This window comes from Thermobia domestica, chromosome 2, assembly GCF_964235325.1.
Source record: "Thermobia domestica chromosome 2, izTheDome1.hap1.1, whole genome shotgun sequence".
Classification (NCBI taxonomy): Eukaryota; Metazoa; Arthropoda; class Insecta; order Zygentoma; family Lepismatidae; genus Thermobia; species Thermobia domestica.
Window position 1 is genome coordinate 185,758,842 of NC_137455.1, and position 17,986 is coordinate 185,776,827.

Consider the following 17,986-nt stretch of genomic DNA (forward strand, 5'->3'; position numbering starts at 1 on the left):
CACCGAACTTCTTAAATATTTCCTTTTCTTTTCTCATGTTGTATTCCTGATTTTTTCATCAAATGAAAATAATATTAGTCATGAATTGACATTGAGCTTGAATGAAGTATTACAGTTTGTAATTAGTACCAGTTACACGTTTTCTCAAACCACACACTTGATTTTTTTTTCTTATTTCATAAATATGAATCCCACAATATTATATAATTAATTTTCTTCACAAATTTCCAGAAATTGTAGTTTACGAGTGAGAGTGAGCTTTGTTTATACGATTTTCACGAAAATAACTAAAATGATTTTGTTCAAATTTCATAAATAAATATTTATTGATCAACTGTATGAAATAATGTCATTAACTTTGCTTACAATATTTTAAAAAGAGTATTTTACTGTGAAGGGACCGAATGTTATCTGCTCGGTTTTTATAGAGAACGATTACAACGATTTTTCTTCACATTTCCATATACATATTCTTATCAATTTAATGCAAACACCGAGAATTTACGTGGAAGACACGGGTTCGATTCCCGGTGGGGGCTCATGTGTTTCCGATTCCAAGTTAATCAATAGGTCCACGTCTCATATAACCTCGCTGCTGAACAGGTTGTTAGGCCAAAATCAACCTAGAGTTGGAAACACATATAATATCTGGATAACAACAGTAAGAAGGTGACCACAACTTCAGGCTATTGGTGGTGACAAAAAGCTATCAGATATTCTATTATTAGTGTACATTTATGAACCTCCTACCCACGTAAGACCCACCCTTTAATCAAACGAGAATATAAAACTTCCAGCTTGAGATTGGTGCTATGTTCCAAAATTAATTTTTTGTATAATGCGATCTCAAAAATCGCACATCATCTTTACCGATGCACTTTAAAAACATTCATAGGTAAATTTACAAAAAAAAAAAAAAAAAAAAAGAAAGAAAGAAAGAAAGAAAAAAACAGTGGTAATCTGTTGCCACTCCTCCAAATAAATCAATTTATACCTATAAAGTAAAATTACTAATATTAAATGGTGTAAAATTATATTTTTACCAATAAAAATATCATACTTTCTTATAAATTTACTGTAAATTTGTAAAAAAAAAAAAAAAAAAAAAAAAGCAAATTTTGTAATTTAATCTAGGGAACTGTATATCAACTTACAAAATGAACGGTAAATGATTTTACATTGATGTTTGGCAATTTAATTATTTTTTTTTAGTTTGCGGATTTTTTTTCAGTTTGTCCTTCCCCTCCATTAAAACGGGAATTTTTAGAAACGCAGGGACATGTGTTCTTTTATTTGTAATGAGGAGATTATGAACCGAGTTTCACCTTTCTAACTTAGCAGACTTGTTAAATGCAAATTTTTCACATACATTATCCCCTCTGCTCTCTCCTTGGGATATGCACTCTAATCAGTGACATGGTATAAACGCAGTTCAAGGGAAGTGATAACTAGACTATATCCAAAATTAGTTTCAAACGGTTCAACCATTCCTGTAATTCGATTACACATAAGATCAGTTTCATTTTTACATATTGGAATCTTAATTTCTTCTTCATGAGTTACGATATTGAAGGTTTTATTAACATACTATTATTAACAGTTTTTTCGGACGGCATTCTATTGTATTTCGGTGTAACTATTGTTATCATTAGGTGCCTTTGTGAGTACAGAGTCGGATTTCAATAGAGCATAGAATTAATTCTTAGTGTTGGCTACCATTGGAACTATTTAAATTAACAAGTAGAGAACTCCTGTCTGGGAAGATATAAATAATTGCAAATATGATAATCATACATTAATCAACTAAACTTCATATTACCGCCTGTAAAGCTTCATATACGGTAACACCAGGGAGTTTGTTTAATAATAAAATACTACTTTTTTAAATGGAGATAAGCTAACTACAAAACCTCACAATACAAGGAACATTGAGGAGCAACGGGAGAGAGAATGAAATTTGCTTGCATGTTGATTCCATAACGTCTCTGAGAAGAAGTAATAGGATTTGGGAAGTGGAGAGCGCACTTTTTTCTTTTTTTTATAATAATGGAAGAAGTGGTCCTCCTTCCTTTACGGAGCTATCGATCCATATGACCTGGGCAATAGCCTTCCCTTTTCCCAGAAGACTCCAGGTGACCAGGTGACTCAGCGGAAAGTGTTCTCTTCCTTCCATCCGCACAGATTAAGGTGTGAAGCATCGAACAGCAAGAAAGTTTGATAGTGGGAAAAGCCTGCTAAATCTGTTGTCTTTAAACGCACTTCTTGCGCATTAAAGGAAACGTCTATTTCCAGTAAAAGGAAACGATATAATTATCTAATTAAATAATAGTTAAAGTACCTAGTTTAAAGGGAACGTTAATAATAGTAATAATGTATTGTAGTAAAGTGAAGCTTTACGCACTTCGCATCTTGTCAATATTATGTTTTAAAATCAGAGGAAACTTTTCAGTTTTAGCTATTATGTTTCGAGTATGTAGTCTTATCACAAAAGAGATTGAATAGAGTTGATTTTGAATTTAACGTCCCGTTCAACAGCGAGGTTATATGAGACGGGACATACTGATTAACATGGAATCCGAACCACATGAGATCCCGTCGGGAATCGAAACCGGATCTCCCAAGCCAAAAGCACGTACGCTAACCACTTAGTCACAAAGGAGCTCCATATCACAAAAGGAATACAGTTTAGATTTTATTTTTCTGAAAGAACTGACCTCTCACAACGGAATAATCCCAACAAATTTGTCTAGCGCTGAAGTTTCACTAAACTGAAAGCCAGTAAAAAGAAAATTAATCTGTTGGGACCCCACCTGTGTACTTTCTGAGTTGAGGAGTCTTTGCTCAGTACCTATTTTAACGTATCCAATTAATTGCTTTTATTCATTATTGGGAAGAGATTAAGCGAAACCATCCCCTAGATTTTGTCGCATAGTTTATCCATTAATTTAAAAGAGGTTTGTAGAACATTTTGATAGCATGATTAGTATTCAAAACAACATTATGTGAACAATATACTATATGTGTGAAGTTATCGAAATTCAGTATTTGCGGAACTCTTGATGCCTTTTGAAAATAAACAATACTATCTTACTTTCGGCCAATCACGAAAAGAGAAAAATTTAAGAAACAAATAACTAAGAAATATTGATTATCAGGACTTTATTGTATTATAAAATTTAAGATTTAAGGATCAGACATTTTGAAAGCATCTTTATATATATATGCGTACTTAAAACTTTTAGGTGCAAGACTATAGTGATATGCTACTGGACATTATTATTTTTATTGTTAATAATAATAATAATAATAATAATAATAATAATAATAATAATAATAATAATAATAATAATAATAATAATAATAATAATACCCTGAAATGTATGCAACTTTTTAACCATTATGAACCTGAGGTCTGGCGCACCGGCACCTTTATTTTTATAAATTAAAAAATTATCCTATATATAAATATATACTAGTCTTAGGCTAGATGGGGTTCCGCCCACAGACCCACGGGTCTGCTCGGGCTACGGCCTCGTATTTCTTATCTATCGACCTTTGCATAAACAGTAAATTTCGTGAACTTGCTCGTGATATTTCCTGATTCTGCCCATCCGGGGACTTCGCCCCAACACACTATCCTTGCTCGGCCTACGGCCTACGGCTTTTGAATCCACAATTCTATCGCTTCTTTCCTATTTCAACTATCTAAAAGATAAGATTTTGTATCCCAAGAAAACGGCCATTTAAATATTATGGGAATTTGTTCATCCCCAAGGCTACAATCATGCCAAATTTCATCATTCTAATCCTGCCGAAAGTGCCTAAACATTTTGGGGTGTAGAAGGCGTTCCATATAAATAACATGGGAAAGATTTATCAGTTCCCCATAAAACCACTCTACGGTTGAAAGTTTTTATTTCTGATAATTCACTTAGGTAACGCTAACGAAAACGTACAAGCATACCGAATTTCAAGATTTTATTCCAATTCTAAGTACCTAAAACATGGGATTATAGGTAAAAAAAGACCCATTTAAATAACATGGGGAAATTCTTCATTCCCTCTTTAGACCCCCTAAAAATTAAGAATATTCACTTTTGGCAATTTTTCTGTGGGTTTGTCCCAAAAAGCTACAAACATGCCAAATTTATTCACTGTAGCCCTACAAGAAGTTCTCAATAATTTGAGGGTTAAAAGGTGTTCCATATAAATAATATGGGAAAGATTTTTCAGTTTCCTATAAAACCACTCTAAAGTTGGAATTTTTTTACTATTACTGATTTACTTAGATAGTGCTAAAGGAAACGTACAATCATAAAGAATTTCAAGTTTTTATTGCAATTCTAAGTACCTAAAACATGAGATTATAGGTCCAAAACAAGGTCCATTTAAAAAAAAAAAACATAGGGAAATCCTTCATCAACTCTTTAGACCTTCTAAAAATTAAAAATATTCACTTTTGGCAATTTTCCTGTGTATTAGTTCCGGAAAGCTACAATCATACCAAATTTAATTATTGTAGCCCTACAGGAAGTGCTCAATAATTTATGTCAGCTCATGTAGTTTTATATATATTTAGGATTATGATATATATATATGGAGGGAGAGGGAAATAGTATGAAAACAGCAAATAGTTTTCTGTGTGTAAACTCCTTACAATGGCTGCTGACATACAAGCCTTTAACTAAAATAAACGGTTGAATACCAAAAAACCTTCTTCGTGAAAATTCCAACTTTTATTACAGTATTAATAATTGTGTTGTACACATCATGAAGAAGTGAAGAATAAGTTTCTCAAAAAATTCCGTGTATAATTAACTAACTTGCCTTTGATCGATTTCAATTCTAAGCAATACGAATGTTTTTTAAGCATTACATGATCCCTACATAATACATTACGACTAAAGCTATCGTCCAATATGTTCATTTGGATCGATAGTCTGAGTTTATCTCCTTTATTCTTGGTTAATTTCAGTATTGTACCATAGCAAACGTTGGTTAGTTTTGGAGAAAACATACAACAAAGGTAAGAGAGTAAACACAAGAGTAAAGTAACACCAACTTACAAGAGTGTATACATAATGTGATCCTTGATCCAGGATAACATTGTTTAAACAAGTGTGAATTAAATGAAATTTGTTGTATGTTTTCTCCGAAACTAACCAACGCTTGCTATAGTTCAATACTGAAATTAACCAAGAATAAAGGAGATAAATTCAGACTCTATTAATCCTAATTCACTTCTAAATTTATGTCCTTACAAGCGTTCCATAAGTTCTGTGTATTTCTTTCTATTATATTATTCTTCTACCATCTCCTTGTAACGATTATATTTCTTATTCTTATTTTACACGTTACATTTAGCCCACAGTTCGCGTATTTTTAAAAATATGTCAACACGTTCAATTACATTAAATCAGACACGTCACCTTGTATCACCATTACTTTTATTCTTTTTCACATCTCCATTAATAATAATAATTTTCCTTTTTGGTTGTCATAGCAACTTTTTAAATAAACAACTATATGCTGTTACGGTAACTATGAGTACAGATTATACATGTAAAATCAACATATATTTTCAGCTAGTAAGATTAAACCTTATTTCTTTATATTTAGAATCAACAACATATCTCTTCTTTTCTTCTTCTTCTTCTACACAATAGGTTGTGTACTTTTAAGCACTGCTGCCCAAAACCAAGACACAAAAATAGAAGAAATTCACAAAACAGGTATACAATATCGTTGTATCCTATCACATCGACATCATCAGCATACGACATATCTCTTGAATACCATCCATCTCTAGGCTCTGTTTGCTCTCTTTGATTTTCCTTTTAGCATACTCCATAACAAAGTTGAATAATAATGATGACAACACCTTGTTTTAGATCATTCTCGACTTGACATTTCGTGGACAAATACTTTCCTTCTCGGATTTTACTTTGGGATTAATTTAAACACATCCTAATTATCTATCTAGCTTTTTCGGTATTCTAAATTCTGTAAGAATGTTGTAGAAAGTTTCCCTGCTAACCGAATTGTAGGCCTTTCTAAAATTAATAAACAACTGATATACTAACTAACTAACTCTATGACCTATGGAGCCCGGAGGTTCAATGCCGCGTTCACAAAAGCTCTTCACTGACTTCTATCCTTAGCTAACTGCATCCAGTTTCTACTTTGTATTCCAATCTCTGCGAGATCCATCTTAATATTGTCCCCCATCTGCGCCTAGGTCTTCCTAATGGTCGTTTTCCGATTGGTCTTCCAGTCAAGACTGAAAGCGTTTCTACTTTCTTCCATTCTAGCTACATGACCCGCCCACCTAAGCCTCCTAGATTTGACGACCCTAATAATGTTGGGTAAACCATAAAAATTATGTAGTTCCTCGTTATGAAGTTCCTCTTGGGAACATTCTCCATTCCCGTTCCTCTTGGGTCCGAATATTCGTCTCAGGATCTTGTTCTCAAATACTTTCAGTCTATGTTCTTCCCTCAGAGTAAAATGACCATGATTTGCAGCCATACAAAACAACAGGCATGTTTATCGTTTTGTATATTTTAAGCTTCAAATTCCTCGACAGAATTCGCGAGGACAAGAGATTTTGAACTGACAAATAACACGAATTCCCTGCTTTTAGTCGACATTTAATTTCTCCGTGAATATGATTTTCCTTTGTTAATATTGATCCTACATATTTTAAACTATCCACTTTATCAAAAGTATTATTTAATATTTTAACGCATCCATAATTTGCTGTATTTCGGTCCCGACGCACTTCCATGTATTTAGTTTTCTCTGCATTTACTTCTAAATACATGTCCCTGCAAGCGCTTAATAAGATCTCTGCATTTCTTTCTATTGTTCTCCTAGCAACTGATATACAAGGGTATTATATTGACATTTCTTGCTAATTGAGTGTTTGAGGGGATTTATAGGATGTTGACAGAAAGGAGATGCCTCTATGATTATTACAATCAGTTTTGTCGTCTTTCTTGTGAATTGGAATAGTGATTGGAATAGGAACTTTTGTGGCAATTCTTCTTTGTTCCAGATAAGGAGAATGTGATCGTGTATCTTGTTCCACAATTTGTTGCCTTGAGATAACATTAGCTCAGTCGGAATTTCATCTACATCCGAAGGTTTGTGTTTCTCTTATTAATTTCCATTTCAGTCAGTTAAGCTCTGGAATGTACGATTCTGCTCTTTACATTTTCCTTTTTCTATGATTATTAGTTTTTAACTGAATGTTAAGCAAATCATCAAGGAAATCTTTCCAACTATTCAAGATACCACTTGTATCAGTGGGCATTGTTCCGTCGGCTTTCTTTAATATTGTATAAGCGCCAGGTTCATAGCCTTTCTTAAATTCGTTGATGCTCTTTTGCAATCCCGAATGTTTTTGCATTTACTGTTATCTTCAAGTTCATTAATTTCAGCTTTCAAGAAAGTGCGTTTCATTGTTCTAAAATTTATGGAAGTTTCCCAGTTGATATCAGCGAAATTTTGTGTAGTTATATCGTTTGGATTTTCTAGCCAACGCAATTTTGCCTGTTTTCTCCTCTCTGTTAGTTTAGTGCATTTCTGGACGAACCATGGTTTACTCTTATGTATTTCCGCCTGCTCCAATTTTTCATTTGTTGAAATTTTAATGCTATCTCTTATTTCATCTCAAATATCCTCAACATTAGTGCATTTCAAACCTTCTAAAACCAAGAATCTATTCGACACTTTAATCAGGTATTTTCCTCTAACCTCATCCTCCTCTAACTTATTTAAGCTAAACTTCTCCGTTTTTAGATGTGAAATATTTCCTTTATTCAACGATAATCTCTTATTATCGCTGCTACTCGTTCTACTTCTTCGTAGAAACTTTCATTTATATCGGTGTCCTTATCGTCAGTTGGGACATTACATATAGAACAATTAACTTATATTACACCAGAAACCCTTAAGAATGATGAAAGAAAGTCTATTAACAAATTCGACCCATTTTATTGATGATATTATTCGTTTGTGAATGAAACTCCCTTCGTAGTTGGAGATTTTTATTTCCTTCTCCGTAAAAAACGTAAAATGTCCGGATTACACTGTTCTCTTTTCTTCCCATTTAACTTTCTGAACTTTTGCCAAGTGCATCCGAAATATAAGTGCATTCTATATTTCGCTAACTCATTTGTTACGGATTTTAACGCTTATGCCTTTAAACACTTCTTACTGTATATAGCCTACTCGAATCTAAGATAGGGCCGCGGTGGCTCAGTGGTAGAGCGTTCACCTCTGGTGCTTGGGGTCCCGGGTTCGATCCCAGCCCCGCCAAGTGAACTTTGTGGTGGACAAACACCGTGTGCGTGGGTTTTCTCGGGGTTCTCCCGTTTCCTCCCACTTTCTTCATTCCACCATTTCATTCATTACTCATCATCACCGTCTCCTTTAGCCTAACCGGCATAACCGTGGGACGTAACACTTAAAGATTTCATTTCATTTCATTTCGAATCTAAGATAGTCGCTAACGCTCTAGCCTTCGGTGCGAGCGGTCCCGGGTTCGATTCCCGGTGGGGGCACTCGGTCGAAAGAGAGTAAAACGCCTTTTCAGGCCAGCCACCCTGAATGAGGTTTTCCTGGGTTTTTCTCATCCACACCAGGCAAATGCCTGGGTGGTACCTAACTCCTAGGACCCAGGCCGCTTCCTTCCTTGCCCCATCCTTTCTTCCTCCCCTTTCCCCGGATAGTGTGCTCGCCGAGGGACGTCGTCCCTCAAAACGTGAAGGGCTAAATGGCTCTAGATGCCGAAAGCCCAGAAATCTGAATCCTAACCTAACCTCGAATCTAAGATGCACCTCGATTTCTAAACTTCAGAAGTTTTGTGTCAATTTCTTGTATTGAATTCTAAGGCGTATCCTGGATATTCAATGAAGCAGCTCAGAATTTGACAACACAAATTAAATCATACGGGTTTATTTGTTCAAACTAAACATTTAAATGTCGAGATTAAAACGAGGACGAAGGTACTATCTTATAATCTTTCACTGTGAGTAGAGGACATCCTACTTAAACTCTTTACGGCAAATGAGCGGCGGCACATACTTTAGTAGTCAATCCCATTGTCGGTGCAGTTTTGTATGAAATTCCAAGACGCAACCCGCATTTTATAACTGAAATATTGGCAGAAAAAGTGTGTCTTAGATTTCAGTATATACAGTATATTCCACGTTCCAAATCTCATCTGAATTTTACTTTGCTGAAATCGTTCCAAGTTATCAGCTCTGGTTATCAGTTAAGGTTTCTGTGAAAGTTTCTGAAAAAAGAACACTTTCTTCAAGTTCTAGAAGTTAAGTTAATGGAACTATAATATAATTTTAGTTTAATATTACTTTTCAGCATTGCGGATGAAGAGATATGAATATAAAGTTCAAAGCATAATTCGAGCCAGTGAACTACGCAATATACCTTCAATTATACAGTGTCCAACAGATGCCAGAAGCTTTTATTAAAATATATTTTGTATTAGTCATACCTTTGGTACATAACTAAAAAAGCCGAACTCTATCTTATGTTTTATGGAATTATATTTACTGCGGAGTAAGTTTCAAGATTATTCGAACTGTTTGCTTATATTTTCCATTGTCTTTTGAAAATAGAATGTTTCTGTAATCCCTATTTACAGTTGAATTTAAAAGTATGCTTATTTCTACTATACTTTAACCTTTAACAAATACATTGTATAGACAGTAAGGGTGACATTATAGTTTTTGGGAGGAAAGTGAGCTTGTAGGCCTGGCGGCAGTGTTGCCACAGTCCTAGCTCTGGAGTGGGCTGAAAAACAGTACCAAATTGAAACAAAAAGGGCTGAATTCATTATTTTATATAGCAGTGTAATACATGGCTCTATAACATGAAACTAAAAGAGGTAAAATTCTACAATACTCCCTCCCATTCTTCCAAGAGCCCTAATCAAGAAAGTGCTCTTTTTAAAAATGTACAAATAGGAGAACCCCGAACAATCGTAGAAGTAGATGAAACTTTTCTCGCAAGTAGGAAGTATAACAGAGGCTACAAACTAAAAGGAAAAACAGTTATCATCTTTGGTATGTAATGTAAGGAATCCAAAAGCACCTCTATTTTAAAGTGACCAATAAACCAAAACTGTATTATGGCCATGTATGAAAAAATATAGAAAACGAGGAACAAATCAATCATCTCCGAGTTCGTGTGTAAACAGTACGTTAAAATAAAATATTAAAATATAAATTATTGTACCTTATTCTCGCTTATTTCACGACAGAATAAGGATAATAGACTGTAAGAAGAATATAAGTTAAATAAACTGTCATTTAAGTGTAAAACACACAGTATGAGTAACATGAGATGAAGGAAAAGTCTTACTAACACTTCTGAAAATGAGACAAGTACTTGTTAAATTGTCCTGAATTGGGTAGAATTTTACTAACTTTTTCACAAAAGGGACTGAAAGTGTCAGCGTGGTACCAACGGGCCGAAGAATGACAAAAAGGGCTGAATTTGGTACGATTGTACCAAGTGTGGCAACACTGCCTGGCGGCCTCGTTTGCAATTATCTCCTCATGTACACTAGAAGTTTAACAGATTATAAATTGGAAAGTGACGTTACTTCCTACAACTCTAGAAGGTATTAATATTTAAGTGTATCTGACGGAGTGTTGTAAGCAACCAGTATTCCCTATGAATGTTGAAATGTGGTAGAAGGTATAGTGGGCTTAATAATCCCTTTCTTATGGTACGAAGTAATTGGTTCGCTCTATGATAAGAATTTATGGTAGATAAGATTATATTTTTGCATTTTCTAAGTGTTCTGTTTTCTCCCACATTGCTAATCATCTGCTCGTTTAGTGTACAGGAACATAATCCAGTCAAACTAAGCTCATAAAAATAAAATATGGCCATTTGCTTCCAAATTTTTCACGATGGCCAAGTGCAAAGAAAGGATAACGTTTCTATCCTTCAGACGTATAGCTGCAGAAAGAGGACACACAGAATTCACCAATCTAAAATTTAGTTATTCCAAGTGACACATCATCACAAATTCCTTTTATCGTGTTAGTTTGTGTGATTTAGGAAATGTTAAGGTAACGGAGGAGCCTTGGAGCGAGGAGACAAAAGAACCAAAACGTAAGTAAAATGAATTTTTAACCTGATCTCAGCTTAATTAAGTAATATTTACAGTAGGGATGGTTTGACTGACAAAAGCTTTTAAATTCTGTCAGTTATTACATCAGAACAGTATATATATTCTGAATAGAATCATATTTTGTTCATCTGAGTTCCGAATCTCACTAGGTCACACTGAATATCTAAGACATATTTTTGGTTTCTCAATAACTCTTCAAACCATACTTCCATTCATGCTTAGACTAGTGACATTTTTTCTTTTATATTAAAATCCATATTCCACATTTGTTAGTACATAAATATAATGTGATTAGCATTATAATATAAGTAGCTCCTGTTAAATAGTTTTAATGGATTAACTTAGATGGCGCAAACAATTTTAATTTTTTATTCAAAAGTATAGGCATTATCAAACCTAAGATTGTTTTATTTTTGAACCAAAAATATTTCTTGCAATGGGCTAATTAACTAATGTAAATAGTTCTTAATTTGGAACAACCTGACATTATCTAAAGATTAATTCTTCCAAATTCTCAAGGTTCATTAGTGTATATCACTGTTTATATTGCTCACTGCAGTATGACAGCGTGAAAGAAATTACAATGTCAATACAAATTAATACAATAAAATACGTGACAATGAACATTTAGTAAAGAATATTGTGAGTAACTTGTGAAGTGCAAAGCTATAACCTCTAATTGCAATGCACAAGAGATGGAATTTGGGAAAGAAGGATCTGTTCTGCTGAATGTACGTTCTGTCTCCTTTAGCCTAAAGGGCGTAATGTAGGACGTTAAACTGAGATTTCATTTAAGTTTTTTTTTTTTAACATACGTACGTGAGTTACTCAAAACAAAGCTCAGTTAAAACGAACGTAGCTTCCAAAGTCAATGATACCACACAAGATCTTGATTTGAATATTTCGTTTTAGGGGACCAATGATTCTGCTATCTTTGTAGGAAGTTTTTAATGAACAGTCTATTGGATCAAACTTTTTAACGAAAGAGAATTCTACAATTATTGGAAGTCAGCGTTGTAGCGAGGAAAATGATTTGGATTTAGGATTTAGGATTTAGATTCCTGGGCTCTTGGCATCTCATGGCCATTTAGCCCGTCACGTTTGAGGGATGACGTCCCTCGGCGAGCACACTATCCGGGGAAAGGGAAGGAAGAAAGGATTGGGGAAGGAAGGAAGCGGCCTGGGACTATAAGTTAGGTACCACCCCGGCATTTGCCTGGTGTGAATGAGGAAAACCCAGGAAAGCCTCATTCAAGGTGGCTGCCCTGAAAAAGCCGTTACACTTTTTCAACCGAGTGCCCCCACCGGGAATCGAAGACATTGATTTGATAAGCATGCTTTTTCTAAGAGACACTTAGAAACGACCCAAATTTGGGAAAAATTAAGACAATGTAAAACGAAAATGTAACTGTAATTCTAGGTGCGGACTAGATAGCAAGAAACAAGACTATGTTAATAGCGTATTTGAGATAGTGCAATTTGTTGCAGTAAATGAGCTATTCTATCATGCGGATCGAGGATATGGGCTCAAAAATAGATCTGTAAGAATTAAATTCTTATGAATTGAGTTCTACTGTACTGTCCACAGAACTGTTCTAGCATACAATGATAAAGGCTTCTGAAGTCGACAAGTCGACAATTCCAGGGTTGATGGAGTTTTCCCTAGCCCTCCCTCCCCATAAAAACAGTGAATATCTTGGGTGAAATCCACCTAAAATTACAATAAAACCCAAAAAATCTACCTTCAAAAATATACTTCAAATCTTGGATTGAAATGATAACCTTAATACCATCATAATTAGTTGCTTTAAATCGTGTTTCTCAATAGAGGCCTAGTTTCGGAATTGGCTTAAAACTTGTATTTATCAAAAGGAGATATCCAGAACAGAATCCCACTACAAAATTGTTTGGGAATCATGCATAACTAATTTAGTTCACATTCGATCAAATTTGCTCTAACGGTGTCAAACTGTATTCTGGAACAAAAAGCAATGCGATTATGTTCCCTTTGTTTTTGTGGTACATACTCGCGTATTCGTACTAACAAATAATAAAATGTCTTTCTTCATGTATCAGTTAATTACGAATAGAAAGTATTTCACTTACAAAAGGATTTCTCAGCATTATATATACAAACGATAAAGAGTTGAAGTTAAGAAGGAAACACAATCTTCTCTTACTTACTTCTCTTACAATCAAACTTTTTTTGCTTGTTTTTTCTAACACCTTTGAATCAAAGACACTACAAACACTTCACAAAGAAAGTACTAAAGATCTACCCCTATTTTCTCAGCGCTACAACAAGATAATTATACACATACACACACACACACACACACCAAACACACACACACAGACAGAGACAGTTGTATTTAAAAAACGGCGAAACTCCCGAATTCTTGCGTATCTGGTAGGATATGTGACGTATAGTATAATTATCTCATATCAGAAAGATCCTTTAATCGTAAAACATATTGTAAGATAGCAAATTAGCAAACGAAAATGAGATTTTTGAAAAAATCCCACATTTTATTAAAAAAAAAGAAGAATTTTTACTTTTTAATCCAATTAACACATTTAGATTCCTGAATTTTTATGAGGAAAATGTTGACTTTGAGTTAAGTAGCTACTGCTTCAGTACTATTCATCCGAACACAATGACTAATACATCATTCTCTTCAAATTAAAATAAGCTTTTATGTGATGCCATGCACATATCTGCATGGTGTATGAAATTTGGGGTGAAAGAGGGAAATGCTCTAAAAATCCTTTTTTTTTAAAAAAAAAGAAAAAAAAAGAAAATAGTAACTCCTTCGAGCGACGGGAGCGTGGTGGCTCAGTGGTAGAGCGTTCACGTCCGGGGCTTGGGTCCCTGGTTCGATCCCAGTTCGTGCCGTGTGCAATTTATGGTGGACAAACACCGTGCTCGTGGGTTTTCTCGGGGTTCTCCCGTTTCCTCCCACTTTCTTCATTTCACCATTTCACTCATTTTATACCATCACCGTCTCCTTTAGCCTAACCGGCATAACCGTGGGACGTAAAACTCAAATATTTAATTTCAATTTTTCCTTCGAACGACTTCACAGGGAACCTAACACAATCTATCATGAAAAATACTACTGTCTACGTTAATGCGAGTGCCATGTTTCATTGCTGTATCTAGAATAGTTACGAGGGAAAAATATTTCTCAATCCTGTTTGATAATACCAAATAAAAGTTGCCAAGTACAGAATTAATTATCCAGGTATCATGGTTAATACGTCATTTTTTTTTTTTCAAAATGGAACAAGCTTTCAATGGTACCATGCGCATGTGTTCATAATGTACGAAAAAAGAGTAATTTGGAACAAATAAGGAAATTTTCCTCCATTATTCTGTTTGAAAAATGGCATTCTGGAGCGGTTTCGGCCACAGCTACTTGAACATAATCTATTTTAAAAAACACTATGTCTATATGTAATGCATATGCCAAATTTTGCTGCATTATCCAGGAAAAGGTAAGAGGCGGGAAAATTTTTTTTGCATTCCCGTTTGACAATACAAATGATTTACTATCGGAGAATCCAACCCAATAACAACACTTATTCTTCGAATGTACCAAGCATTACACTGAAATTATACAATGCAACTATCATTCGTTAATAAAAATGCAACCAACTCATATAAATAGCAGCTAAAAGAACATTCACTTTCCTTGTTTGGCTCAGAACTAAATCATATAAAATTTCTGGACGTGAGGAGGGGACTGAAGAGAGAGGAAGGGGGAAATGATAAAATGTTCTTTGCTTATTGTATACGCATGAACTGTGAACCTAAAGTACCATACAGTAAACTATTAACTTCCTTTCGCTTCCATTTTTCTATCATTATTGTTAAGTAATCTGCCTTCCGGCATGTGCTGGGACTAATGAGGATTTTTATTTTCAATTTTAGATTTAGGCCTAGAAATATTTCTACCATGTTCCTCGATCTTCAGCTTCCTCTTTTAATTCCCAATATTTTCTTCTATCTTTCAAATCATCGATCAGTTGTGTTCTTCTTCCTATTTCTTGCTTCCTTTCTACCTTTCCTTCTATGGCGGTGTGAAAAAGAAAATTTCTTCGCAAGATGCGTCCAATCCAATTGGCCTACAAAGGATGCTGGAAAGAAGTGTCCACTTCTCTCCGTTAAAAAAAAAATCTTCATTTGTTGCTCTCCCTGTCCATTTTATCTTCTAAATTTTCCTCCAATATTCGAAGCTCTCCAACTTATTCCTCTCTAACTTCCGTAATGTCCAAGTCTGAACCATACAGTCTAATGCTAAAAATATAGCACTTAACCAACTTCTTCCTAAGTCCAATATCGAGCCTGCTAGTTTAAAGTTAAGTCCATATTTCTAAGCTACTCCAAAATACGTGGGTTTGTTTTAAGCCCAAACATGAAGGGACGTGGTCGTTCTATATTGTCAAACGCAAAAAGCAGAAAACACATTTTGTGATAACATCATACTCTCTGAAGATAGGACAAAAACACTTTGAAGCACATGTTCTAGGACATGATAATTGATGATATGCGTGCGTGATACAGCGTTTGTGACAACTGGGTTATAGTGAGGTCACTTTCTTCTATCTTTGGCTACTGACTTCAGGTACTATCCTGGCATGTTTTGAGGAAAGTTAAAGAAATCTTTTGTCAGGATAGCTGGTCCTAGAATACTTACAGTAATAGGGTGTAATTCCTCCTTTCAAGAAATCGAAATCTGACCGAGTACAAATTGTGTCCACGGATTCTCTTTGTGTGATAAGGGAATTTCATGGTTTCGTCCCAAGTGTGTACAATAGAATCTGAACGCTTAAGTGGTATTTTAAGTAATAATACAGTTTTAAATGTACGTATAAAATTTAACAAAACCCTATTTTGCCAATAAGACCCAATTTTACCCAATAAAATACACTGGGTTGTTCTTTATTTTTAAAAATCGAGGTTTTCACAACCATGATGGTTACACATATTTCTCAGAGCACTCTATTTACGTCACCCGAAATTGAGAACAAAATAATGGATGTGTTCGCAGAGATGATACTGGACAAAATAAGAACAGATTATGATGAAAGCAAATCAAAATTTCTTTTCTTGAAAGCAGATAAAACACGAGACCTCTCTGGTGAGGGAAATTTGTCAGTCATTATGAGATTTATGAAAGAAGGAAATATGTATTAACATTTATTGGGTCTTTTTCAACTATCGGATTTATCATCTAAAGACACACTAAAAAGAATATTAGAAAGGCCAAGATCCAAAGCAGGTTCTTGAAAATTAGAAATAATTTGTCAGTATTATAACGATGCAGGTGTGATGGCATGATGTAAAGGAGGCCTCATAAGAAGTACTTCAGAAAACATACATTCCTCTATATTCATTGCCTTAATCAGCTTCATATTGTGGCAATTCATATTTGTTCAGCGATCCCTAATGACAAAGAATATTTTGAGTTTTTCAAGTTACTGTAGATGTTTTAAAAAATAAATTAAATGAATGAAATGATGGAATGAAGATTGCAGGAAGAACGCACTAAAGATGAACGTTCTATCACTTTTTATTTCAAACTTCCTGACTAATTCTCGCATTCTACCAATGCTGAGTCCTACTAGTCTCAACAGGAACACGTACACACAAACTCGAGGACACTTAAAATTTCACCCAAGCTACTACAGAAGAACTTGAACCCCCGATTGGCTTCAACTCATGATCGTTAGCTCAAAGTTTCAGACCGCTCGGCTACATTCACCTTCTAACAATTGAGCCACCGCGTTCGTGTTCTTCAGAAAAAGAGTGTCACAGATGTAGAAGGACCAAAAGCGTAAGAGGTTGACGGGTCAACAATGGACTGTACACTTAGAAACAGTGAAAACGATTGAAGATAATATTGATTATATAGTATCTATTCTGAAAATTTTTTTTCTCAGGGGGAATTACGTTATGTAAATACTGAGTTATCTATTGAAGTTAAGGCACTTAAGAAAGTGTTGCTAGTGTTAAAAATCCTATCAACATTTAAGTCAGCTAACAGTGCATTACAATGTAGAGAAATACGAGGGGTATTAAAATGTTCGTGCAATCACCTAGAAGAAATACACTCTGCAGAATTCTGATACCATGATAGTATATACCTATCTGTACGTAGTCACTGTTTCTAGGGACAAATTTCTGCCAGTGGTTCTTCACTTTCTGTAAGCCAGTTTTGTAAAAGACTCCAGTTTGGCTTTGGGACTACACTTCAACCTCAGAAATGACGTCATCACTACTGTCAAAATGGTTTCATTTCTGAGAACAAAATCACTTGCTGGTAGGTCTGATGAATATGAAAGGTTGGACAATATTTTATATCCCAATTCCATAGCCTTCATGATGGACGCCTAGGGGGGGGGGGGATGAACAGATGCATTGCCTGCCAACAGTAGTACCCCTTTTGTGGCCAATCCACGACGTTTCTTCTTCAGTTCCTCTCGTAACTTAGCCAGGAGATGAGAATAATAGGCACTAGTAATAGTTTATCTGTGTGGTAGGCAGTCTATCATGATGACCCCTTCACTCTCCCAGAAGAGGGAAAGCATCACCTTAACGACAGACTTCTACACTCGTGCCATTTTAGGAAAGCAGGAAGAGTGCTTCCATTATTTGCTCATTTTCCTTTGTTCCTGGGTCATAAAGATAAACCCAACATTAGGTTGCTATTCAAACCAGTGAAAGACAATCTTCACTTGCATAGTCCTGGAGTATAGCGTATATCATGTGAATGTGGCATATCATACATAGGGCAAACTGGACATACCATA